Genomic DNA, 27,346 nt, shown 5'->3' with positions numbered 1-27,346 from the left:
TTGGGCCAAATTGGAGGGGTGTTGGGCTGCAACACACACGAGGCCTTTTCGGTCCCTCGGTTAACCGTTGGAGTATCAAACGAAGTCCAAATGATACGAAACTTGACAGGCGGTCTACCGGTAGTAAACCAAGGCCGCTTGGCAAGTCTCGGTCCAATCCGGAAATGTTTAATCCCCACACATGAAAGAAAGCTAGAAATGACCACCGGAGGAGAACGAAGCGCCGGAATGCAAAACGGACAACGGGGAAAATGCTCGAATGCATGAGATGAACACGTATGCAAATGCAATGCACATGATGACATGATATGAGATGCATGACAACGAAAACAACACATGGAGATGAAGACCCGAACCCGAGAAAATAAATATAACTTAACGCCGGAAACGGCAAGAGTTGGAGTACAAATTGGGAAAGTTATATCCGGGGCGTTGCAAGAAATTACTCCCTTCTTTCATGAACTTAATACATTAGATGCATGCTGGATAGCGGTTGATGTGTGGAGTAATAGTAGTAGATGCAGAATCATTTCGGTCTACTTGTCTCAGAGGTGATGCCTATATACATGATCATTGCCTTGGATATCATCATAAGTATTTGCTTTTCTGTAAATTGCCCAACAGTAATTTGTTTACCCACCGCATGCTATTTCCTCGAGAGAAGCCTCTAGTGAAAACTATGGCCCCAGGTCTATTTTCTATCATATATTAAAACGAAAAATACCTAGCTTCAATTTTTTTGTCAGGTCTATTTATCAAAAACTATATCTTTTAATCTTGCCCGTAACCTTGAGGGATTGACAACCCCTCTATGCGTTGGGTTGCAAGTATTTGTTATCTGTGTGTAGAGGTTGTTTACACAGTGTTGCTTCATTCTCCTACTGGATTGATAAGCTTTGTTTCTTAACTGAGGAAAATACTTATCTCTACTGTAGCGCATCATCCTCTCCTCTTTCGAGAAATCCCAACGCAACTCACAAGTAGTAGGAAGAATTTCTGGCGCGGTTGCCGGGGAGACATTATCAACATCTATCAAGTACCTACGCATAAACTTTCATCTGCTTGCATTTACATTATTTACCATTTGCCTCTCGTTTCATCTCCCCCCGCTTCTAAAATGTTTTATTGAAAAACACAAAATGTTTTACTTTGTTACTTTGCTTGTTTGTTTGCCATAATTGTGCATTTATTCAAAATCAGAAAATCAAAAAGCTTATGGATCCTGATCCACTTGCTAATATTTCTAAAAGGTCCAATTATGATGAACCAATTGTGTTGTAGGGTGAAACCCTAAGATGGATATTTTCACACTTGGAGGGGGAAAAAGGATGAACACCAAGAACACAAAGAGGAATTCACTCCAACAAATCCCAATCACACATCCACTAGAATAGCAAACACATAGATGCACAAGATTACAAGCAAAATCAAAGGAAACAAGCACTAGGTAGAGTTCTTCCCACTCCGAAGAGATGAGTCCTTGATGATGGTCGTCTTCTCCAAGAGGAGGTCTTGAAATCAACAACTGGATCCTCTCGTAAGAGGCCTTGATCTCCAATGGAGGGGTAGAAGGAGCAAAGCTCTCATATCTCACATATGTCTTTGCTAAGTCTAAACATAACCCTAGGTACGGACTATATAGGCTTGGGGGCGAAGTGGATGAAGGGGAGGCCCAAAACACGATCTCACTCGGTCATCCTGTAGGGCCTGTGTGGATGGGGTAAGTTGGGCCCGTGCACACGGGGGTCCCGTACGCACGGTACACGCCCGTTTGCATGGGGTGCTACAGCCATAGCACCCTGTGTAGCCCGTGGGCACGGGGTCTCAGGGATCCGTGCGCACGGGGTGCGTGGGACTTCCTGTCCTGCTCCTTCAGGACTCCTTCTTCTTCCTCAAGTTCTTGGGGGGCTTTTCCTACTCCTTGGTGATGCTCCTTACTTGCTTGAGGGTGTTCCTCTTCGTACCAAATGATACATAGTGCATTTTGGTGAGGTAGCACCCAAGTTCCATTTGTGCCCATATGCATGTCAAGTAGGAAGCAGTTCAGCTCGGTTTCCATTGTACATGCTCAAGCCCTTGTGATAGCCCCACGTGGTGCTTGATGCATTGGTGTAGAGTCCATGGGGAGTATGGAAGGATGCTCCGTATCATCTCCCCCCTTGGGAGAGATCCGTCCATGGATCGTGATCTTCATCACCATGGTACTTGGCCAAGTCCTTGACATTGAAGATGTCGCTTACGTTGTACTTGTCGCGTGGGATGTCGATCTTGTAGGCGTTGTCATTATATCGTGCTAGCACCTTGAAGGGTCCATCGGCTCGTGGTTGTAGCTTGGACTTGCGCTCGTTGGGGAAGCAGTCCTTGCGAAGATGAAGCCATACAAGATCTCCCGGTTGGAACACCATTGGTGTCTTGTTGATGTTGAGCTTTGTGGTGATTTGATGTACTTGAGGCTCGATCGTTGCTTGTGTATCTTCATGCATCTTCTTGAGAAATCTTGCCCTTGCACTTGCATCCATGTTTGCGCATTCTTGGAGCGGAAGAGGTAGAATGTATAATGGGACAATGGGTTGAAGCCATAGACAACCTCGAAGGGGGACTTGCTGGTAGTAGAGTGCCGAGCTCGATTATAGGCATACTCGGCGATGGGTAAGCATTCCTCCCACTCCTTGATGTTCTTCTTTATCAACACACGTAGGAGGGTAGATAGCGTCCAGTTGGTGACTTCCGTTTGGCCATCGGTTTGGGGATGATAGGCCATCGATAATAGTAGCTTGATGCCGAGCTTGGCATATATTGTCTTACAAAAGTAGCTTAGGAACTTGACATCGCGGTCTGACATGATGGTCCTAGGAACAACCTCAAGATTTCGCTACAAAAGAGATTGGCAACATGTGAAGCATCGTCTATCTTATTGCATGGGATGAAATGGGATATTTTTGAGATTCGGTCCATAACAATAAATAAAGAATCCTTTCCATTTTGGGTCCTAGGCAACCCAAGCACGAAATCCATACTAATATCTTCCCATGGTTGATATGGAATTGGAAGTAGCATATGTAAACCATGAGATTGGGCTTTTGACTTAGCTTTATGGCATGTAGAGCAACAGTTGGTGAAGCGTGCCACGTTGTGGAACATCTTTGGCCAAAAGTACTTGAAGGAGAGGGTGGAAAATGTCTTGTCGCGCCTGAAATGTCCCATAAGTCCTCTATTGTTAGCCTCTTGCAAAAGTAACAAATGAAGTGAAGACTCAGGTATACAAAGTTTGTTAGCGTGCATAAGATAGCCATTCTTGAGATAATAGTTCTCCCAAAAAGTGCTAGCAAGACACCTGGCATAAGGAAACGCAAACGTAGGATCATGCGCATAAAGATCTTAAACATGCTCAAAGCCAATGACATTCACCTCAAGTTGAGTAACTAACATGCACTTGCGGGAAAAAGCATCTGCCACAACATTTTATTTACCATTAATGTACTTGCTCAAAAAAGGAAAAGATTCCATAAATTCACTCCATTTGGCATGCCGTCTATTTAACTTGGTTTGACCTTTAAGGTAGTTTAGTGTCTCATGATCGGTATGTATGACAACTTCATGTGGGCGAAGATAACGCTTCCAAACAAGCAAAACTCGCACTAAAGCATACAATTCTTTGTCATATATGGGATAGTTAAGTTGAGCACCGGAGAGTTTTTCACTGAAGTATGAAGTAGGTCACTTTTCTTGCATCAAAACTCCACCAATTCCATTACCACTAGCATCACAATGAACCTCAAAGGTTTTTTTCGAAACTAGGTAATGCAAGAATTTGAGCATGTGTAAGCAAAGATTTGAGCTCATCAAATGCGGTAGATTGAGATGGTCCCCAAACAAAGGGTGCATTCTTATTACTCAAAGCATGCAACAGTGCGGCAATAGTGCTAAAGTCTTTCACAAAGCAACGATAAAAACCCTCTAGAGCAAGGAAACTATGCACTTGTTGCAATTTAGTCGATTGTGGCCAAATTTTAATTGCTTCAATTTGGACTCATCAACATGAAGACCCTTGGAAGACACAACAAAGCCCAAGAAAACAATCTTGTCAATAACAAAAGTGTATTTTTACCTATTGGCATAAAGATGCTCTTTTCGAAGAGTTTGCAAAATGGACCTAAGATGATCTACATGATCTTTGAGGGATGTGCTAAACACAAGAATATCTTCATAGTAGGTCACAACAAATACACCAATGTAAGGAAGAAGCACATAATGCATAACACGCATGAAAGTACCGGGTGATTCCGATAAAACCATATGCATAACTAGCCACTCATACAAACCAAATTTTGTTTTGATAGAGGTTTTCCACTCATCACCTTCTTGTATGCGGATTTGGTAATAACCAATTTTAAGATAAATTTTTGAGAAAATGGTGGCCCCACTAAGTTTATCTAGCATATCATCAAGGCGTGGAATGGGACGCCTATATCTAATGGTGATAGCATTGATGGGTCTACAATTGGAACACATGCAAAAACTACCATCTCTTTTTGGCACAAGAATGACCACCACGACACAAGGACTCAAACTTTCACGCACATGTCCATGGTCTATGAGATGTTGGACTTGCCTCTGCATTTCTTTTGTTTCTTCGGGGTTTACATGGTATCGTTCCTTGTTAGGAGGAGGTGCGGTGGGGATGAGGTCGATCCGGTCTTCGATGCCACGTAGAGGAGGGAGACTGGGAGGTAGCTCATTAGGGAAGATGTCCGTGAATTCCTGCAACAAACTAGACAACACTAGAGGACGGGGCTAGGAGTGTCAGTCTTTGCCACCTCATCTTTGCACACTAGGACATAGTGGATGAAACTCGATGGGTTCTTACACACATCTCTCATCTCTCTTTTTGTGGATAGGAGGACTAAGTTTTTCTCTCTTAGCATAGAGTCACTCAATTTGGGCTTGTGGCGCTCACTCTCTGATGTAGGATGGAACCCTAGGGGCCGATCTTTCATGAAATGGAGGGGATCCCATGATGAACATGAAGAACACGAGGGGAAAACACGAGGGGAACGAGAGGAAACACTCAAGGACAAGTCCAATCACACATCCACTAGACAATCAAACACACAAGATTCACAAGGTACATGAACAACAAAGGTATAGATACAAGGTAAAGTTCATCTCCAAGAGGAGGTCTTGAGGGGGTCTTCTCATGAGGGGTCTTGAATCCACTTGGGGGATCTTCTCCGAAGATATCGTGGACTCCAATGGATAAGTAACCAAGTGGATGAGCAAATCTCGATCTCTCAAATGAGCTAATCCTTTGCTAACCCTAGAAAGGAGGTGGAGGTGGTCTATTTATAGTCTTAGCCACGAAGGGTTAAGTGGGAGAGGGATACAAGGCCCAAGGGTCGTGGCTGCGCACTGGCAGGTACCGGACGATCGGTGGGGGTCGGACGTCCGGTGGCTCTGGGCGTTCTGGACGTCCGGTGCGCGTTCCTGTTGGGTGCAGCGGCACGGGATTTCAGGACGTTGTCGGACGTCTGGGCGCTGGGACTTGTCGGACGTCCAGTGGGCGTCGGTCATCCGGCCGTGGTAGCATGCATCAGCTGTAGTTCTTCTAGCCGTATGGGATGCATCAGGTACCGGATGACAGGTGGTGTCCGGACATTCGCTGGCTGCAGCTTGTAGAAACTCCATTTCTTCCGTCTTCTCTTACACGCTTCCCTCGCGGATGGTGTAGTTGTTCCTTGGCGCTTGCACTCCCCCTCGTCGTCCGTAGCGTTCCAACAATACCTATGGATGCACAGGAGTGGAGTGTCAACTAGTATACCATCCTCGATTGGGTCAAGTGAGCACCTGTAAAGGAGATGATTCACCTTTATGTATGTGAAGTAGATGTCGCACATGTCACTTGACGAATGGACTCTTGACATGGTGTTGTCCTTAGGATGCTCCACATCATCTCCCCCCTTTGGAAAGATCCGACCTTGGATCAAAAACCAAATCACCATGGGAAAGATATGGCTTCGCCATGTAGAGGTTGACGATCACCATGTACTCATCATCTGCAAGGTCAAAATGGGCACTCTCCGATGTCGCACCATCTAGTGATTCCTTCACAAGGAGCACGTACAACAAATACTTGGAAAAACAAATGTGGTTAGCGTTAGTGCAAAACCAAGCATTCAAGAGGTGATTCACCAAACAAGTGTCGTCATCAAGCATAGCATAAGGTGGGACAAAGGATTGTGACATGGCATGTAAGCACATAAATTGAGCACAATGAAGGACATTATGGAAACAAGCATGTAAATGTGAGGTAGCGATGCAAATATGTGTGACAATAGAATAAGCATCTACCCCGAGGTCATAGCAATCATGCATAAATCACTCAACAAATGGTCTGTGGTAGGCATAAGAAGCATTCACAACACCAAATAAAATGAAGTGTCTGAACACATGGGTCAATTGCAAGACAATCCAAGCATAATGTTCATAGGGTGTAGTGAATATAGTGTGGCACTCAACACAATATAAAGAGCAATTGTTCATCACGTGTGAGGCAATCAAGTCAATCATGTGACAAGCAATGGGACATGACATATGTGAAGAAGTGATATTGTTGCAACCGAGCATATGATGGGAATAATTAATCCAAGAATTGGATGCAACAAAGAAGGTATATATGTCATGGGGAATGGCAATGTGGAAATGATAAGTCGAAGCAACATCTCTAACATGTGCAGAATCAGGTGGTCCAATATGACCAATAAGTCTCACGGTGCAAGCAACACATGAAGTATGATCCACAATATCCAAGCTCAAGAAGGATGTCACCTTGAAAGTGTGTCCTTGTGCATTCTTCACAATGTCGAAGCACAAGAAAGTGCGATGTAGAATCGTCGTGGTAGAAGGTGGTTCGCTCTCAAGAGCTCGATTGGTCAACTCACGTGAAGTGGAAGTCGACACATGCACAAAACAAAGGAAATAATGTATGCGCATGGTAGATAAACACACCATCCATCATGATGGTGCACATCTGTGTCATCAGCACGTGACAGTCGTGAGACTTCATCCCGCTGAACTTCTGCTTCGCTGAGTCTAGGTATCTGCTTATCTTCCCCACGTAACCGTAAGGAAGTTTTACTCCTACGAGGCGGGTGAAAAACTGCTCGATCTACTCCTGACTTAGATTGAAGCACATGGGAGGGTAGTCATTTCCGGTCTTCTTGGCCTTTTTGCCTTTGTGACGACTTTCCGTGTCCTGCTTCGCCTCATCATCATCATCATCATCATCATCATCATCATTAGAGTGAAGCTCCTCCCTGATGCCTATTGATTTCAAGTCTGCCCTTGCTTTCAGCCCATCTTTGGTCCTCTCTGGCATGTTGAGCAGGGTACCAAGCAGACTCTCGCACACGTTCTTCGTGATATGCATGACATCAAGGCTATGAGGCACACAGTGGATCTTCTAGTACGGCAAGTCCCAGAAAAAAACCCGTTTTCCATACCTTCAGTAGCGGCTGTGGTGCCTTTCGCTTCTTTCCCGGCTCCGGGCACTCTTTCCAATTTTTCAACAGCTCGTCTATTTCCTCACCACTCCTCGTATGCGGGTGTCGTCAGGGTTCGGTTTCACCATCGAACAGATCCTTGCGTTTTCTCCATGGGTCATCGTCACGAAGCCACCTTCGATGTCCCATGAACACAATTTTCGAAGACCCGGGATCTCTATCTAGCTGGTGATACGTTGTGTCATCCACGCACCAGACGCATCCAAAAAATCCATGGACCATCTGCCCCGCGACATATCCGTAACCGAGATAGTCGTGCACCGTCGTGAGTCGTGCACCAGACATATGGTAGACTCCACGTGCTCGTCCTGATAAATGATGTAATTGTTCATGCACACATGGTATTTCACTTGCGGTAAATCTAGAGGAGACACGATTTTCTTCGCCTCCTCAAAACTGGTCAGGCACTTGTTCCCCTTGGGAAGACGTTCGTGCCAGAATGACATGTTCTCGTCGAAGCATGCGTCGGTCATTTTGTGTTTTACCTTCATCTCCAGAGCCATGAGCGTTTCTTTCAGGCGGGTATCCTCGGGCCTCCATCCTTCATACAATGGAGTAACCGCGCCTATCTCCAGTTGATCCATCTTGGCTTTCTCTCAGGCGGCAGCTCTTGCGTTATCCGTCTGCTTGAGAAGCAGCTCTTGAATATGAGGGTCCTGCACCCAGCCCATCGACGGTCCATCATCGTCTGCTCCGGAATCTTCATCTTCATGATCATGCCCTTCGTCTTGATCTTCCTCATCATCATGTCCGGCATCTTCTACATGATGACTGTGTACAGCATCACCGTCGTGATCATGTCCTGGAGATTCTTCGTCTTCTCGCCCGCCCTCGCCGCAGTGGTTGTCTTGCTGCCATTCCTCATGTCTTTCCCGGCCCCCATGGATGACTTCATAGTCATCTTCATCACCTTGCCACCGATAGCCATCCATGAAACCAAGCAAGAGCAGGTGGTCCCGCACCTGTCCGGAATCCGGGTCCGCAATAATGCTCTTCAGCTTACATCTTCGACACGGACATCGTATATCCATCTCATTCTTTTGAGGCATCTCGGCCTTCGCGGAGCTCAAAAACCTATTCACGATGCCTTCGGTCATTGTGCGGACCATGGTCACCTACGGGGTAGAGCAAAACGATATTTTAGAACAAAGAAAAAATTTGGCATGACTTTGCCTAAAAATAGGACCAAAAGGAATGCATAGTGCCAAATTCTCGCCGAAACGGAATGAATCAACATTCCGGAAAAATATTGGCAACTATAGCATTTCAAATACCTGTACCTGCAAACACAAACATATACGCAACACCACAAACATACGTAGATCTACCTAGGCCATAAAAATTTCATGTGCATGTTGTTGGAGGGAGAAAAAAGTAGATCTACAACATAAAGAAAGCTTTCCCCTTACTTACCTATCAAAAAAGGTAATTTAACCACTTAATTTGGGTGAATCTATGGTGCAAATGAGGTGAGGAGGAGGAGGCAGCCGAGACAAGCTTGGAGGAGGAGGTGGAGAGAATGAAGTGGGGAAAGTGAGTGTGGTAGGTGGCTGTCCAAAATATCTAGCTGGTCTCAGGTTACTAATGGCACACCACCTAAAAATGCGCCATTAGTAACCCTGGTTACTAATGGCGCACCAGTTAGGGGTGCGCCATTACTAGTTTTGCAAAAAAAATTGTTAGTAGTGGTGCACCGTGGTTATGGTGCGCCATTACTAGTTTGAACTAGTAATGGTGCAACTTCACAAAGGTGCGCCATTACTAGTTTTGAAAAAAAAAGAAAAAAACAATTGTTAGTAGTGGCGCACGGAGCATGTGGTGCGCCATTACAAGTAAACTAGTAATGGCGCACAATGCCCTGGTGCGCCATTAATAGTTTTGGAAAAATAAAAAAAATTAAAATTTGCTAGTAATGGCGCACCGTGTGTATGGTGCGCCATTAGTAATGAGGACACTACTGGCGCACCTGTATATGGTGCGCCACTGCTATATAGCAGTGGCGCACCACATACATGGTGCGCCATTAATGTCCATATTAGCTATAGCCCTTTGCCTAGTAGTGTGATGCAATAATGGCTATATTCATGGCACTAGGTATATGGTGCAAACAGGTAGGACAAGCATGCTTGACAAGGAATATGTCAAAATCTCCAAATATATGCGAGAATGCTATGGGGGCAATCTCAATAGCAAGACAAAAATCATTTTTGCACTCAATACATGTCAAATCATCGAGCATGAGAGAGGCAACACATGGAGATATATGACAAGAAGCAATAACAATCATGTGCAAATCATGTAGATGGTTGTCATCAACCGCATGAAATGAGCAAGTATGAATCATCGGTGATGCAACATAAGCAAGCATAGTAATGAAGTTGTGCAAACTAGTGGAGCAAAGATGCAACACATTAAAGTAAATCATGGCAATCATGTCATGTGAGTAAATAATAGGCATAGAAAATGCACATGACATATCACAAGCAAGAACACAAAGCAAGATCATAGTATCATCATAGCAATGGGGCACAAAGCAAACATGGCAATAACAAGAGATATCTCCACCAAGCTTGCAAATACACATACACGTATGAGAATCAATCATCATGTGTAAAGAAAAGCATGGGTCACAAATGCATGGAAAAGGCATAGTATTGAGCATATCATGCAAATTCAACATGGCAAGATGGCATAGAATATGTAATGCAAAATAACCCATAACCATGTGAGGGCCATTTAGAAGAAATGCGTGAAGTTGTTGCGCAACGGGAGTGGTGGTAAGGACAATCCACATGATCCCAAAGTCATCATTGCTCTCTAGAGCTCGTTTTGTCAACTCGTGGGATTGTGAGGTTGACAAGTATTCATGGATACCTACACAAAAGAGACACAAACCAAAGAAATTGTGTGCGTGGTAAATGTACACATCATCCATCATGATATGTATGTGCACGTGTGAGTTAGCACATGATAAGCATCACTCAAAGAAATTTGATGCATGGTATAAGAACATGTAATCCATCATGAAAGAATAGTTATTGTGTATAACACGATGGGGACACAAATTGAGAATGCAATTATATGGCACATCAATAGCATTTTCATTCATGGGGAGCATAATGTGCACATAATTACGAGGATCATGCAATGGATTGGATGAATCAGAATCTCCTAAAATGTATGAGGAAGCTAACGGGGTCTCCTCATGAGCAATATCGGAAAAATCGTATGGAGAAAATGGACAACATCGAAAACAATGCATATCTGAAGCTAGGTGGTCATGGCATGGCATATGAGATAAATGATGCAAAGGGAGCATATCAATATCATCACAAGAAAAACAAATGCCAATAACCATGGGCTTGTCATCAATGCCATAAGTGCAAATTGGGCTTATTTTAATGGCACATGCATAGTCACTACGAGGAGATTGCGAATATGACATATGGTTGATCTCATGCATAGCATATGATAAGTCAAGCAGATTGTCAAACATGATTTGACCTAGAGAATTGTCACAATAAATCCTATGTAACATGGCATCACAACTAATAGACTCCAGATGGCAATCATCATATTCATCATAAATGGGCAATAAATCATCGCATGGGGAAGTCGTACTAGCATGAAGCATGGTAATAGGTGGATCAACATCATGCAAGCAATCAATGTCAAGAATGTCCACCAGTGGGACTAGAACATCACTGTCACCTATGTTACCTTTGTCATTCCTCTTAGGTGGTGTAGGTGAGGTCGGAAAGACCAAATGGTGTTCAATATCATCATCTTGATGGAACATGTAGGGGTGCATCATATTCCACCATGGCCATCGTATTGTCGAAAGGAAGGACGTACTCGTTGCGAACTGGCGCGTCATCATATATGGGACCTAGCACCAAATGAGAAGACACAATAGAGGAAGAAGTTAAGTCGTTAAAGTTCCAAATGTCCTTACATGACCTATGAACTATCAAACTCTCTCAATGTGGTGGTTCACTCACTCCCTCCAAATAGGTGCACTCAAAGTCACATATGGTGGAGTCACTCATCTCGCTCAAGCGGTGGGGGTTGTCGCTCTCCTCACATGGGAATTGGGGCAACTCGTCATATATGGGGATAGTGGTGAAGTCACTCTCACTCTCAATATGGTTGCAAAAGTCACTCAAGTCATCATACATCGCCGTGATCGAAGTGAAATACTCAACCATCTCATTGTTGTTGCCGTGGATTAAGGCCAAAGATGGCACATCATCACTCTCCTCCATGACCGAAAGGAAAATCCCATGCTCGAACATCTCGTCACCGTCGCCATGAATGAAGGCCGAAGATGGCACATCACCACTCTTGCCTCCTAAGATGAAAGCATCATATTTTCTCACCACCATGTCGCTCGCCTCCAAAGCATTTTCCTTTATTGGCTCCCTAGTCATAGCCGTCACCGCACCATCTTGAAAAAGAGTCGAAGTAGACTCGGCACCATCAATGCCGCAAAGAGGTATGGCGGAGAAGTCGAGCTTGGGAGTGTCGTCTCGGAGCTCGTCAGGCTTGGACATCTTGGTGGTACTATCCTCATGCTCGTTGTCATAGAGCTTCGTCGCCATGAAGTGTGCTTGGGGTGGAGAAGCCTTGGCCTTCACGAGTTCTTCTTCCGCCTTGAGAGTACCAATTTAGTTGTCGTCGAGGGACTTGTAGTTCTCTAGGAAGATAGTCTTGGAGATGTCGTTGTGCAATCTCATCATGAGGTGGAACTTCATCGAAATTGGGTCGTCTATGCCGGCTCATCGCAAGGCATTCTTTATCTCCTTGAAGTATGCATCGATGGACTTGGATCCTTGGATGGTGTTCTCCAATTGGCATAGAAGTTGTTCCAGGTAGGTTGGAGGCATGGATCTCGCCACATAGCTCTCTTCGTCTTGGGCCAACTCATGTTGTAGATCTTCGAAGGTGTGTGATGCCACCATGGCAATGCGTAGTCATGAAAGTTTCTTGTGGCGCACTTCACTTGATCTTCGAAAGGAACTTGCTGTAGCTCGAGGCGCTCCCACTCAAGATACTCCCTGGGTTCTTGAGTCGCATATAAAGTAATCTCGTGGTCAGTGTCAAGGTCGTAGTTGCTCGTGGAAGTCGCGGACTTCAGCTCGGGAAGCTTCTCTTGGCAGTAGTCTTGAGGTGCTTGTAGGCAAAGATGCCGAATGTCCATAGGCAAAGATGCCTTGAAGTCGCTTAGTGAAGATGCCAAGGGAGATGGTGAAGCCATAGAGTGGTGGTTGGTGTTGAGCTCTTGACCTTCACGTCCTTTTCGATGGTGGTGTCGATGCCGATGTGATCTTGCCGAAGATGGTAGCTCAGAAGCATGTGCACTTGAGTGTCTTCTCAAATATGAGGAAGACCGCTTGTAGGCCTTGATGAGGGCTTTTATCTCCTCAATTTGAGCATCCATCTTGGCTTTCAAGTTGTTCGTGGCATCGAACTCTTTGTTGTTGTTGTAGACCGGAGGGGGTGCGCTTTTCCTATCCATCACAGGACTCAAGTAGAGGTGAGTAGGAAATGACATAAACAATACAAAGTTACCTTTTCCCAATGTTGAGGATGTATCCCGGTTCAGTCGATGTGAAAATGAAATTATAGTGGAATTGGTACCGGACTTGTTCACTCCCACCTACCAAGTAAAGCTTATGGAGTAGCTTGGTGAGAATAGTGGTACAAAAATTTGATGTAAAATGTCAGCAAGAGTCAATAATGTTGAAAGAGATTCACAAATTCGCAAGTGAAACAAGTAGACAAATAGCAATATGTGGCACACGGAAACACACATTGGGATAGATAAATGGGGTCTTGCAACAAAGGAATGAGCACAAAATGTGGAATCCACGGAAAAGGCTCGTGTTGCCCAACTCAAGAGAGACGCTAGCATGATTCCTCAATAGGCGGATATGACACTTGTGCACAACCTATAAGATGCCAATGTATCAACTTTCTATCCCAAGTATGCTATGTATGTATGATGTTCTAGTGTTATGATCCAAGACGATCGGATATGACAAACTTATGAGCAGTGTGGTATGATGCTATGGCTATTGCTTACAATCTTCTTTGCTCTTTCTCTTTGCTTAAAAGCTTATTCTTTTTTTGATATGGCCACTTTGCAAAAGGCACAAATCAAGATAGCAATGTGTATATGCGGGAACAAACTTGTGACACAAGAGATGATATGATACCAAGATGATATCAATATGATATGGTATGTATGCAATGGAAGGTGTAGACCAATGATCACTAATGTGCACAACTAAAGTTGCCGGCAATACTCAATGGCTAGTCTCGACTGGCAAGTAGCGCAAAATGGGCTAGGGGTTATCAATGCAATTACAAGAGGAATATACAATGACGGGATACCATGATACCAAGATGATATGGAGGTTACTGTCCATGGCGATGATGAGTGGCGGCGTTCTCGATTTAGACACCAAGATGATGTAGAACCGTCCCTAATTAGCCGAAACACCTTAGGAAACAGAAAAATCATGAACTCAAAATCTCAAATGTCAAATGGTGATAGTGGAATGCGGTGGTGGTTGCGGAAATGCAATGATGGGTTATGCGAGTCGGCAATGCGAAAGTCGAGTTATTGGGTTATGCGTGTTGAAGTTGAGGTCACTGTCCCTAAGTATCCAAAACACCTTAGGAGACACAAGCCACAACACAAACAAGCTCAAACAAAATTTGGGTTAAGTTGGGGTGGCGGAATGTATGGTTGGCAAGGTTATACGGAAGTTATGGTGGTGGTTGATGGAGAAGAAATCATCCCTAAGTAGCAGAAACACCTTAGGAGACTCTAATCACTACTCAAGCAACCACTAATGCTACCTGGAACAAAATGGGTTCGGTTGCGTAAGTCGGTGGTGGTGTAATGGATGATGTGGTGAAGGCCCTAGGCAAAGATGCCAAAGTTCCAAAAATTTGATGGAGTCAAATGATGTTGATGGTATTATTGTGGTATGGTGGACCTCAATAGCTTCAAAACAAGCTCAAGAACGTCAAAATCGGAGTTCGTATCTACAGGTACCGGACATCTGGTAAGTGTCGGACTTTCGGTGGTCGGACGTCTGGAAGTCTCGGAAATCGGCTAATTTATGTTAAGTTGGGTGTCATCAGTCGTCCGAAAGGTGTCAGTCGTCCGGTGCTTCAGCATGGTCTGACGTCCGGTAAACGTCGGTCATCCGGTGGGTCGGGGTCAACTTGAGATCCGAGATTCTGGACGCGATTTTGGGCGGAAATTGATGATTTTGGGGTCAAAATTGAGGAGATTTCGTGGATGGAAAGGCGGGATACTTAGGGAGATGCTATATTCACTCGAAACCAAGCAAATCTATGGATCAAAATCAACAAAACATCATCAAACCAACAAATGACAAAAAAAAATTGGGCTATTTTTGGTGGGGATTTTCGAAATATAGGACAAAATCAAGCAAAAGAAGGCTAGAAAACGGTGGGGGAGACACCAAATTCATGATCAATGTGGCTCTTGATACCAAGATGTAGGGTGGAACCCTGGGGGCCAATCTTTCATGAAATGGAGGGGATCTCGTGAAGAACACAAGGGGAAAACACGAGGGAAATGAGAGGAAACACTCAAGAACAAGTCCAATCACACATCCACTAGACAATCAAACACACAAGATCCACAAGGTACATGAACAACAAAGGGAAAGGTACAAGGTAAAGTTCATCCTCAAGAGCAGGTCTTGAGGGGGTCTTCCCGTGAGGGGTCTTGAATCCGCTTGGGGGGTCTTCTCCGAAGAGGTCGTGGACTCCAATGGAGAAGTAACTAAGTGGATGAGGAAAGCTTTATCTCTCAAATGAGCTAATCCTTTGCTAACCCTAGAAAGGAGGTGGAGGTGGTCTATTTATAGTCTTAGAAACAAAGGGGTAAGTGGGAGAGGGATACAAGGCCCAAGGGCCGCGGCTGCGCACTGGCAGGTACCGGAGACCAGTGGTGATTGGACGTTCGAAGCGTTGAAAGTCCGCTGATTCTTCTCGTGTGTAGTGGCATCGGATTTCCGCAGGTTGTCAGACGTCCGGGTGCTAGGACTTGTCGGATGTCCGGTGGGCATTAGTCGGCCGGCCACTGTAGCACGCGTTAACTGTAGTTCTTCTGGCTGTCTGGGATGCGTCAGGTACCAGATGTCCGGTGGCATCTGGACGTCCGGTGGTTTTAGCTTGTAGGAGCTCCGTTTCATCCGTCTTCTCTTCCACGCTTCCCTCACGGACAGTGTAGTTGTTCCTTGGCGCTTGCACTCCTCCTCGTTATCCGTAGCGTTCCTACAATACCAATGCATGCACATGAGTGGAGTGTGAAGTATTATACCATCCTCGAAGGGGGCAAGTGAGCACGTGTAAACAAGATGATTCACCTTTATGTATGTGAAGTAGATATCGCACATGTCACTTGCTGAATGGACTCTTGACATGGTGATGTCCATAGGATGCTCCGCATTACTCTCTTTGTGGTGGTTCACTCTCTCACTAGTCGCTCCATGATGGGTGGATTCTTGCTTGTCGGCGATCACTTGGCTTGGTGATATAGGTCATAACACATACTCCGTTCCCTTCATCTTGAACCTATAGTGGTTAGTTATTCTATTGTGGATGATGCCGCGTCGAATTGCCAAGGTCTTCCCAAGAGGAGATGGCCCACAAACATACGAACCACATCACACTCAAAGGTGTCCTCGTAAGCACCGGTCTTGAAGGAAACTTCCAAGGTGTGTTCCACTTAAATGGTGCCAGAACGCTAAGCCATTGGACCTTGTAGGGGCGAGGATGCATCTTCTTGACCAATTGTAGCTTGGAACATCGATTTTCACTTGCCAAGTTGTGACAACTTCCTTCGTTGATGATGACTTTCACGGAGTGTCCGTTGATGCCGGCCTTCGTGTCGAAGATGTGACACCTTTGGTCTTCGTCTTGTTGGTGTTGAAGTGTCAAGACCATGGAGACCACAAGAGTGGGACTTGAGTCATTGTCGCAATACACTTGAGTATCTTCTTCTTCATTCACTTGACGGTGCATGATGAGGACATGGCTACCACAGTTACACCCACAACCCCTGCTACTATACCTAATGGACCAATTAGTAGAGCTCATGCACGCCAGTTAAATTATCAGGTACTTTTGTTTCATGGTAATGTTTCTGATGTGCATGAGAATATGATGCAGCGTAACTTAGATACATTTGTGTTGCTTAAAATTGAAGGGCTTAGCATGGATGAGAAGGATGAACATTGGATCATGATCAAGCATGGAGATGAAGGCGCGTGCGAAGAGAACAAGAATGGAGGAGACAGTGGATATTTCTGCACTTTGAAGCCACCATGATGACATCAGGAAGATGGACGAAATATATAAGATGACCTTTCATAAATTTCGTCCATAGCTTACTGTTGGTGCCGTGCCACCTTAATTTTGGGCCAGACCCATGTAATTTCAAAATACCTCGTATAAAGCTGTTTTAGAGTCCATATTGTAGCGGAGAGAACTCAAGAGGTGTTTTAGTCCCCCCTTGCCAAAGGTGGACGAATTTCCCTCTCTTTTCCCCTATAAATACAACCCTTAAGGCACCATTTATAATTGGGTTTTCTTTAGATTAAAGTTCACCATAGTTGCAACTTCGCATACTTTGTTTGTGTTCAACGGCCAGACCAAGACGTCACAGTACCCCACCTTGATCAATAAAGCTTTCATCTTATATTCACAATATACATATTGCAATCTCAGTTTCTTGATTGTTCTTCGTTTGCTTGCAGGAAATAGACCCTTGTGGTCAAGTTGATTGTCCTCTGGCGTGGTCAATGACCTCTCGGAGTTGGTTTAGCGATTGCTAAGGCGTGACGTCCTCGCACGTTCATAGTCGGATCATCAAAGTCTACTCCTCCAAAAACGATAATCACCATGTCATCGAAAGACGGGGCAATATTGCCACTATCAAGTGGTATCAGTTTTCTGGTTGCTCGATGAGAAATTTTTTAGTTTTTCATAGTCTAGATTGCATTTATTCTTCGTACCTAGAGTCCAAGAAAAAGCCACAAAAAAGTTTGATTACTTCATCCATGTCCAAGACAATCTGAGCCTTTTCGCCATTACCACTTTGTTTTTGCATTGTTGAATTTTCGATTGCTTGGAGGAATAGACCTTCGTTGTGAGGTTGATCATGCTCTGGCGTGGTCAATAACCTCTCAGATTTGTTTAGCGATGGCTAAGGCACAACGTCGTGCATGTTTGTAGAACAAAAGAGGGCAACAAAATTTCGTGGCACAAGTTCCAAGGAAAGCAATTTGTCCATTTTGCCTTTTTGGAAGGTTGGATTTGGCCTTTACTTGGAACGTGCAAGAGAGAGATAGACGTTTAGCAAAGAGGGAGTTGCCTCCAGATTTTATTTTGTTTGCGGAGAGAGGGCATTTCCTAAGAGAGAGAGAGAGATAGAGAGAGAGAGTAAAAAAAGAGGAGGATTTAAAGGATTTAGTCAGATATTTTGATACTATTCTTGCCCTGTTGTGATTGTTTTCCTTTGGAAAGCGTGAGTAGTAATTTGAAAGAAAGTGAGAGAGAAGTATACGGAAAGGCATCATGTTGTTTGTTTTTAGGAAACAAATAAGATCATTTCCCTTGATAATCGTGTGTACTAGTTTAAAGTAGAAACCAGATTCATTTTGGACTACTGGATCAGCAAGAAATATGGACTAAAAGAAAGAGAAGATTGAGTGCAGATCTGATTCACCTCAGGACTTGGCCCTGCTCTTTTTTTGGTTGTTTCACGTTGGAAAGTTTGTTTCACATCCTTATAGCAGATTTGTGGAGAGCCCCATCACGTTGGGCTTTGGAAAGTGCACATCGTTTGTATCCTAGTGTACAGTTTTGGTCAGCCGGAGTTTTAGATTATCCAAAAAAAGAAGACAACTTTCAAAAGAGAGAGAGAGAGAGAGAGAGAAAGAAGCATACATGTTGCTTAGTTTCGGTTTTGTTGGAAAGGTTCAAAAAAGGGGGAGAATACACGTCACCTATTGTATTCATTGTCATTGTTGCTTCAGATCAGCTCATTATTCGGTTTAGTGCGTGAATTTCATTTGTGTCTTAGGCCCTCATCTCTAGTAAAGTCTAGCCTAGGACCAGCACTCGACCATTTTGAACGGATTTTGAGCTTGCATTAATTAACATGGTTGTAGCATTTTTTCCATGTATATAAAGCCAACCCAACTCCACATATTTCTACACCGTGCATACATACGTTCACCTGGCAATCGCTTTACCCAACTTTTGGAGTTATTTGACACCGCTGGTTGCCGGTCACCACCTCCTGCTTGGTAAGAACTTATAAGATTGATTTTTGCTATACTGTGAGTGTTTTACCACCACATCCCAGTAATTCATAGGAACATTATTCTCGGATTTTGTTTCTTACTAAATATGACTGGTTCTAAAGTCAGTTGGGCTTCATCGATCTTAGGACACGTGCCACCACCTTCAAAAATACAACCACCATCACAAGAGGTGCAAAGACATCAGAATGCGCACAATCAGTTTCTTGTTTCCATGCCGCCTTTTAGTGGTCGTTTTAAGCCTGATGAATATGATATTGATAATAGAGTTTGTAGTAACATTGAATGTGAGTTTGGAAGTGTTCCAATTTTACGTAATAATGATCACATTACTTTGGAGAATGACCAGTCCTATGAAATTTTTGTAAAAGTGGGCTTGGAGAGGTCATGACTTTATTTGATGATAATCCTACTATTTTGGAAAAGTGTCCACTTTGCATGCATGTGGATCATGTAGAGAATATGTTATGTCATAGCTATATTGTTGAATTTGAATATGATGCAACATGTAATTATTACAAGAGAGGGAAATATGGCTGTAGAAAATTTTCATGTTGCTAAATTACCTCTATTCAGTTGAGACTGTCAATGTTTTATTATTCTTCCTTGCATATGCTAGTTTTAATTTGCTTCTTTTGATAACCTTTTGCTTATAAAATGCCTATGCATAGGAATTATGTTAGACTTAAAATGTGATTTTCACATGCTATATGATGCTCCCTTTGTGCTTCAATTCTTTTCTTTCGTATAAGTTTCATTAAAATTAACAATGCCTAGCTAAAAGGCTTTAAAGAAAAGCACTTGTTGGGAGACAACCCAATATTTTTCTTTCCTGTTTTTATGATTTTATACAATTATGCTACTGTTATGCTTGTGTTTTAGTGTTTTAATTAGTGTTTGTCCAAAGTAAAGCCTTTGGGACGAATTGGAACACTTTTGCGCCCAGTAGCAGAATTGATGTGCTCTGCTGGAACGTGATAAATATCTAATTTTTTTACACATGATTGATATACAAATTTCCCATGTTGTCCTTATTTTTTCGAATTTTTGAAGTTAGAGAAATATGGACAAAGTTCAGATTACTACAGACTGTTCTGTTTTTGACAGATTCTGTTTTCGTTGCATCGTGTGCTTATTTTGATGAAACTATGGATTGCATTAGGGGGTATAAGCATGGTAAAGTTAGAGTGTAGTAGGTATAATGCAATTACAAAATATGAATGGGTTTGCAACTGTACTTAAAGTGATGCTTTGCTATTATACTAACGGATCTCAGGAAGGTTTTGTTAAGTTTTGTGTGATTGAAGCTTTCAAGTTTTGGGTGAGATCATGATGGATGACGGAATAAGGAGTGGCATGAGCATAAGCTTGGGGATGCCCGAGGCACCCCAAGGTAATATTCAAGGAATCCCAAGCAACTAAGCTTGGGGATGCCCCGGAAGGCATCCCCTCTTTCTTCCAACGACCATCGGTAATTAATTTTACTCGGAGCTATATTTTTATTCATCACATATCATGAGTTTTGATTCGAGCGTCTTCTATATATGAGTATTTGCTTTATTTTGCTATTTAGTTTGTCACAATCATCCTTGCTGAACACACTTTTTGAAGAGAGCCACACGCATATCATGATTTGCTAGAATACTCTTTGTGCTTCACTTAAATCTTTTGAGCTAGGAAGGTGCTCTAGTACTTCAGTTATATCTTTTTGACCATGAAGGTGGCTATAAAGAAATAAACTATCTTGATTCACTTATATAATTTGAGAGTTAGTAAATTTTAAAGAAATATGCTCTCATGCTTGACTTTATTATTCTGAGAGTTGAATTTTTTTGAAGAAATACTTTTGCTCTCGTGCTTCACTTAGTTCTTTTTGAGTGTTGAGAATAGTAATGGTAATTTGCAAGACATATGAATTTGGTCCGAAAGTGATAGATATCCTAGGGGGTATAATAAAAACAGTCATGAAGATCATTGGATATTATAAACTTGATTCCTTGCAATAGTTTTGCGATATGGAGATAGTGATATGTTAGTCATGTTGATGAGTAATTATACTTTAGTAAGAATATTGGTGTTAAAGTTTGTGATTTCCTATGGATGCACGTAAATTCAATAGTTATGCAATGAAATTGTATCCTATTTGTGGTGAATTATTCTGTGTTAATTATGTTCAATGCTCGTTTATGACTGTTTTCGTTTTTTGGTTGGTTGCTTCTCAATCTATTTGCTAGCCTTCACTTGTATTAAGCGGGAATATTGCTTGTGCATCCAATTACTTAAACCAAAATTTGTGCCGAATGAGTCCACCATACCTACCTATATGCGGTATTTCCATACCATTCCAAGTAAATTTGCATGTGCCAACTCTAGTTTCCCAAATGAATTTCTGTTTTGTGTGCCTGTACTGCTCATGTAGCGGTAGGGGGTGGCCAATATTTTCCATGCTAGGTATTTTATTCTGACGATGTGTGTTTATTCACTTGTCATTGCACGAGAGCGCGGCAGGTAATAGGGATGCCCAGTCCTGAAATGAAAAAAACAATGATAATAAAATCCTTGGAAAGTGTTGGTATGGAATGCACCCGTGGATATGGCTGGCCATGGATTGTGAAAGAATGGTGGAAAGGAAGTAAACTTTACTTTTTGTTTGGGAACCTCCTATAATTTGTCTAGTAAAGAAGATGTCAGGGATGTGGCGACATATGCTAGGGGGTGGCTAATCATGGAGAGGGACAAGAGTACGTCGCCAGGCTCTAGAAGCGGTAGTGAGCTAGACCACATACGCCTGTGAATCTTACCCAAGTTCGGGGCTCTCCGTGGAGATAACACCCCTAGTCCGGCTCTACGGGGTCCCTGCATGATGACTATAGCCAATAAAGTAGCTACAAGTTTGCTCCTTGAGCTATTCGGATGGAGGAGGAAGAAGGGCAAGGCCAGATCAACTCCTCTCTCTATATGTGTGTGTGATCTCTAAGGTTCTGAACCCCTTGCATGGGGAAGCCTAGGGGTTTATATAGGCCTACCCCCTGGGGTACAATGCTAATCCGGCCGGGTGTGGGACCCGGCCGTCAACGTCTTTAGGCGCTGGCTTCCCCGCCGGCCGCTGGGCCTGCCGCTTGGTGGGTCCCGCCGGCTGTTGTGTACTCGGCCAATAGGCCGAGCCCGCCACTTGCTGGTCTTGCTGGTCTATTTGAATATAGCCTTGCTACTGATGATGGAGGCTTTGTCAGGGGAGCGTGGCTATAGTCCCGCCGCCTGGCGGGCGCTCACTGTAGCCACATCCCGTCTCTTCTGGTTAATGGAGCACAAACTTTGACCGGAGGGTGGGCCGCCTGCTAGAAGCTGGCCAGCCGTCTCCGCCGCCTTCTACGGGTCTATGGCCTTCTAGTGGCTCACGGACAGGTAGGGCCCACCATCTGCATGCCGTACCGATCACCCATCGTGAGAGCTCCCTATGTCGTAGGTGATGTCACGGGCAGCGTGGCTACAGTACCCCGCCAGGTGAGTGGCATCCGCTAGGTACGCCCTTACTGTAGCCGCACTTAGCCCTAGATCCGGGTGTGGCAGGTCACACTGTAGTCATGCCCCATCCCATCGTAGTTATGTGGGTGCAAACTTTGAGGGCACGAGGGGCCGCCTGCCAGGAGTCGGCCCTCTCGTGGCCGCCTTCTGATATCTTGCTGTCTTCTAGCAGCCGGCCCCCTAGACCAGCCAGCCTAAGAAGACGGCCATTCGTGCAGGAGGTGTGAGGGGCGTAGTTAGCCCCGATGTCTCGAAATACCATTGGGGACCGATGAGGCTACCCGTGGTCATTTACTCCGACAGTAGTCCCCAAAGGTGGTGAGGCGTTGCGGCCGAAATTCGAGGAGCCTCAGTAGATCCCGACTACGAGTGATGTGGTAATCTTGCTTCGTCCGTCTTCTGCAGGTGCCGACTGCTAGGAGCCGGCCACAGAGCGGCTGACTGCCCGGCGAATTCAAAATGGCTGAACTAGGGCAAGGTGGCTCGTCAGCCGGGTGGCTGGCTTGCCGCCCATTGCTCGCGCGCCACGTAGCACCAGCAAACCAGGCCGGCCTGCCAGCCCACGAGCGTGATGGGACGCCGCAACAGGGCATCGGCGCACGCGGATCCCCTGCGGCCGAGGCAGGTGGTTGCACTTCCCGTGCGTGTTTAATACACGCCGTCATGGCGCGGTAAATGCGGGATCGTGGGGGGAGTGGGTGCAGTTAATCCCGCAGCACCCACGTCTCGCCCCTCGGCTCCGCCGCCGTGGGGGTATAATTAGGAGGTAGGAGGGGGCGGCAGAACACACGCGCGCCCTCCTCTCCCTTCGTCTTCTTCTTCCTATGCTTCCTTTGCCTCGTCGTGCTGTCGCTCGCCGCCGGAGCTCTTCCGCATCCGCAGCCGCCAGGCTTCTTCGCCCCACCACAGCTCTGCCCGCTTGTCACCATGGCGCGCCACCATTTAGCATCCTCGTCCATCGCGTGCTGTGGGCGCTTCGGCGACTGGGAGGGTTCCAATGTCCATGAGGACCACCTCACGTTTCTTCGACAGACGAGGCGGCTGCCTCGCACGGCGTACGTGAAGGTACACATCCCTCCTGAAACGGAGATCTCGCCGGCGGGTCGGCTAGCACGCCGTGTTCTGCTCGCACTTCCTTCGCGGCTTCGGCCTTTCGGCGAGTGGTTTTCTTTGACCCTTCCTCGACTTCTTCGGCCTGCAGCCGCACCACCTCATGCCCAGCAACGTGGTGCTGCTCATCGCCTATGTCACCCTCTGCGAGGGGTACCTCGGCGTCTTGCCGACTCTCGAGCTGTGGGGAGAACTCTTCTACCTCAAGCTTGGGATGGCTGCCAAGGACTAGGCGGCTTAGTGCGGAGCCTGCGTCGTAGTGCGGTGTTCCGGCATCGGGATCCACTTCCCGGATCTCACGTTGCTGTAGTCGGCCAAGCTATGGCAGAAGTCCTACTTCTACGTCTAGAACGCACACCCGACACTGGACTTAGTCAACCTGCCGGCTTACGCAGCTGGCCCGTCTGCCGAGCCACGTAAGAGCTGGAAGTTCCGGCTGAAGCACCTGTCGGCTGCCACCTTTGCCACTCTCACCCCACTCCAGGACATGATGGAGTCAGAGGGCCTCAAGGCCTCGGACCTGCTGGCCGGCTTCATGGAGCGCCGAGTGCTGCCTCTCCAAGCCCGGCCCCACATCATCAGCAACATGAGCGGGCGTCGAGACCCGTGTCAAATGTGCACCAAAGTGTTGCCGGACGTGGAGGTGGTCCGGCTGGTGAATTTCTTCTCCGACTTCAAGCTGTCGGAGATGGACTAGCGGTTCGACAAGGAGCCGTATAGCCGTTCCAACCCGCCGCCTGTAGTATGTCTTATGATTTTCCTTTGCCCTTTGTTGATTCAGATTTCTTCCTGCCGCCTAACTGTTAGGCGCAATGCAGCGCTTCCTGGGCTAGTCGGCAGACGCCGCTCTAGCGCCACGCTATCAGTACAAGGCGGACCGGGCGGAGAGTGACGTGGATGACCCCGAGCTGGGGGCGTCTGTCGTGGAGGAGGAGGGCGCCATAGGAGGCGGCGGCGAGGGAGCAGGCGGCTCCGCAGGAGGTGCCCTCAGGAACTGGCCGGACGATGACGAGCCATGCCGTGCTCCCGGCGCTGACCGAAAAGGCGGCAGTTCCTTGACCGCGCCGACTGGTGCACCCGGCGCGCCGAAGCGTCACGCCTGCGCCGGGTTGTATGGCAGCCGGCCCAAGAAGCCCAAGAACTCAGCCGCCGCAACCAAGCAGCAAGAGGCCGCCACGAAGGTGGCCCTCCTCCAGATGGCCCCAAAGCGGCTTCCGCTGGTGTCTGCGTAAGTGCTTTGATTCTTCTTGCACTTTGAGCTTGTGCTTGCTTCTTCTTTTCTTGCAAACCTCTTATTCTCTTTTTCTTGTCTTGTAGAGAAGGGCCCCGCTTTCTCTCTTGCGAGCCTCGTCTGGCTCGGTGGTTGGGGGAGCAGACGGCTCTGCGGACCCCCGCCGCGTGGACCCGCTCGCTGCCCTTCAAGCAATGGAGAGGAACGCGCGAGAGGCGAGCGAGGAGCGGGAGGCCGCGGCCTAGGAGAAGGAACAAGCGGATGCAGCGGTGCGAGCGGAGGCTGATGCAGCGGCCAAGGCCCAAGCCAACGCGGCGGCCATGGAGCAGGCGGACGAGGCCGCCATGACGCAGGAGGAGGAAGTGTCCCGCAGCAAGGCTCCGGAGCCCACCGGTCCGAAACCTGTGGAGCTGATGGTGCTGGAGGGCCAGGCGACTACTGGAGTGGTTGGCAAAGACCAGCCGGCCCTTGAGAGGGAAAGGGCAGGCCCCGTCATCTTGGGGGCGGAGGTGTCTCCGGGCACACCGACTGCCGATGCCCCGGGCAGTCTGCTTGATCCACCGTTGGTGCCGCCGACTGGCGGCGAGCTGGTGGTGGGTCCGACTCCTGCGACCCGTTCTCCAGTGCGCCGGCGCCCGGAGAAGGCCGCTTTAGCACCACGACCATTGGAGATCGGGGCTGCTAGCTCGTCGGCCCCTGACACCGAGGCCACCAGCGCCGCCGCATCGGATTCGACGTCTGGGGGTGGCACAGGTGTCTTGAATGTGGCTGCACAGGACATCCTGGCCCGGTTCAACGCCCAAGGCGCCACTCTCCAGCAATATACGCAGGAGTTCTTGGCGACGCGGACGGCTGTCCGGGTATATTTCTTACTTCTTGTTTTCGTTTCTTGTAATCTTCCATGGGGGCGCGACAACGCACCCAGTGGGTGTAGCCCCCAAGTTCCGGGCCGGCTACTGAGCTCGCAGCTTGGAACTTCAAGGTGAGTTTTGAGTGTTGACTTGTTTTTTCCTCTTGTTGCCTCTGTTGGCGGACTCTCACAACATCCGCGTGGCTGCCTACAACTCCCAAGTCCAGGAGCTACCCAAGCGGACCGCCGACCTGAACCAGAGCCAGAGTAAGTATTCCATCTTCTTTCTCGCGGGGGCATGTCAGCGCACCCGGTAGGTGTAGCCCCCGAGATTCGGGACGACTGCTGAGCAGTAGGGCCTGATCTCCCAACAAGTACTTGTCTTTTGTGTTGATGTTTTTCCTCTTTCCTATCTTGGCAGAGGTGCCGCAGATCCGCGGAAACGCCTAGGAAAGGTTGAGTCTGCACTCCACACCAAGGAGCAGGAGTGCATCCAGGCAGCCAAGGAGTGCAACCGCCTGACCAAGGAGCTGGCAGACCAGGTGGAGCGGCACAAGGCGGAGCTCCGAAAGCTAAAGGACAGTGAGGCTCACCTGTAGGCCGAGTTCGAGACTCAGTGCTCGAACTGGGTCGAGAAGGAGAAGTTCCTGTCCGACGGCTACGGCGAGATCAAGGAGATGATCGATGGTAAGTTTCTTCTTCTTTTGGTCAGCCGCTGACTGTTGCACAAGCCAGCTTCTAGCTTCTAATTTTTTGGTCTTCTTCTTGTGCAGAATTCTTTCCTGGCCATTCCGTCGCCGTCAGCCAGGCCAGCAAGGCACGGCGCGAGGTGCGGAGGAGAGCGGGCGCGGATATCGCACCCAAGGCGCCCCGGAGTCTCGGCGAGCACCTTCTTGCCGTCCAGACGCGCCTGCAGCCAGCTCATCGGGACTCAAGTGTTGGGACTCAAGTGTTGTCCGCCCTCTGGCCGGATGCCCAGATTTCACGCACCCCTATTCGGACAGCCGACTGGCTGGAGATAACAGTCGGACGCTTCGAGGCCTGGAACGGCGCCGCAGCTCGGGCTGGCGCTCGGACGGCCTTGGAGTTCGTCAAGGCATGCTATCCAAGCTTGGACCTGGCCTAGCTGGCCACCTTCCGGCAGGAGGCCGCACCGGAGCTGGCGGTCATGAGCGGCGTGCTTACCCAGCGTGCGGTGGCGATCACCAAGTACGCCAACACCACCGTGTTCGTCCCCGAACTAGACGACGAAGGCGCCGAGGTGCCGCCCAACTGGTTTGGGATGAACCCGAAGGATGGGAAGGACTTGGTGGAGGAAATCACTTCTAGCGACGAGGGTGAGGACGAAGAGAACAAGGACGAAGAAGACGTCGCACCGGACGATGGAGCTGATGGCCGGCCTCAGGCTAACCAAGCTTTGACCAGCGGGCCGCGTGCGGCCACGCTGATTGCTGTCGGTGCCAACCAGGCCGAGACCCACCAGTCGGCCACTCCACCACCTGGCACCTCTGCCTCCGCTGACCCGTCGGATCCGCCTGCTGCTCCTCTAGCCTAGGTGGCCATTTTATCTTTCCTGCTTTTTCTGTCCTTGTAATCTTTGAACAAATTAAATTCACGCAATTCCACCAACTTGGGGTGTATGTTAAGACTTTGTTGAATGATGGCCAAGGGCCTTTTGCTATGTAAATTAATTTAT

The sequence above is a fragment of the Triticum urartu genome, chromosome 3, assembly GCF_003073215.2.
Source record: "Triticum urartu cultivar G1812 chromosome 3, Tu2.1, whole genome shotgun sequence".
Lineage (NCBI taxonomy): Eukaryota > Viridiplantae > Streptophyta > Magnoliopsida > Poales > Poaceae > Triticum > Triticum urartu.
Note: the sequence above shows the minus strand (reverse complement) of the source record.